The sequence below is a fragment of the Malania oleifera genome, chromosome 3, assembly GCF_029873635.1.
Source record: "Malania oleifera isolate guangnan ecotype guangnan chromosome 3, ASM2987363v1, whole genome shotgun sequence".
Taxonomy (NCBI): domain Eukaryota; kingdom Viridiplantae; phylum Streptophyta; class Magnoliopsida; order Santalales; family Ximeniaceae; genus Malania; species Malania oleifera.
In genome coordinates, this window is record NC_080419.1 from 45,032,239 (window position 1) to 45,032,877 (window position 639).

General features: G+C 44.0%; 1 non-coding gene across 1 annotated transcript; it reads left to right on the forward strand.

The window, feature by feature from the left end:
- Window positions 1-284: 284 nt before the first annotated feature.
- On the forward strand, window positions 285-390 carry LOC131152532 (small nucleolar RNA R71). Its single transcript, XR_009136024.1, has one exon. It is a non-coding gene; the product is annotated as a small nucleolar RNA R71 (small nucleolar RNA).
- The last annotated feature ends 249 nt before the right edge of the window (window positions 391-639 follow it).

The following is a 639-nucleotide window of genomic DNA, read 5'->3' on the forward strand; positions in this document are numbered from 1 at the left end:
TGATCTAGCTTTTTCAATATGGTGTGCAGAGTGGGTGCTAGGTCATGGTCTGTGGTCAACTAATAAACTCCCTTGGGTTTGGAGGTGGATGGGTTGGGGGTGGGTTGGGGGGTCTACGAGTAGCAATGGTGTGTTGTTGAGAATTCTCAGCTAGGTTCTTAAAGAGAACTCATGTCTCATTCTCATGTTTTGTGAGGAAAGTACTTCCGCATGATGCATCAACCATCGACCTATCTCTCTCAACTAACCCTTTATAAAAGGTTTAGATTAATTGCCACTTTGGGACCTGATGATGTGGGCATTTATTGAGGTAGTCCCTAAAACGCTCCCAAGTCTCGAAAAAGAGTTCCCCATCCATCTGTGTGAAACTCGTGATGGCTCTTCGAAGTTGATTAGTCTTACCAATTGGGAAATACTTCTTTAGAAATTCGTGTTGTATGGTGGCCCATGTAACGCCCCGACCCGCCACGTGGGCCTAGGGTGCTAGTGTAAAACATATAAATTCTCTGAAACCAACTGTAGCATATATAAATGCAACCCGCCCTAACCAGGAAATGCCAGGTGCACCTTCCCTTAGTAAAATTAAACCATACAACAGAAGATTTCTAAAACATCCAACCACTTTGCCAGAGTTCTATC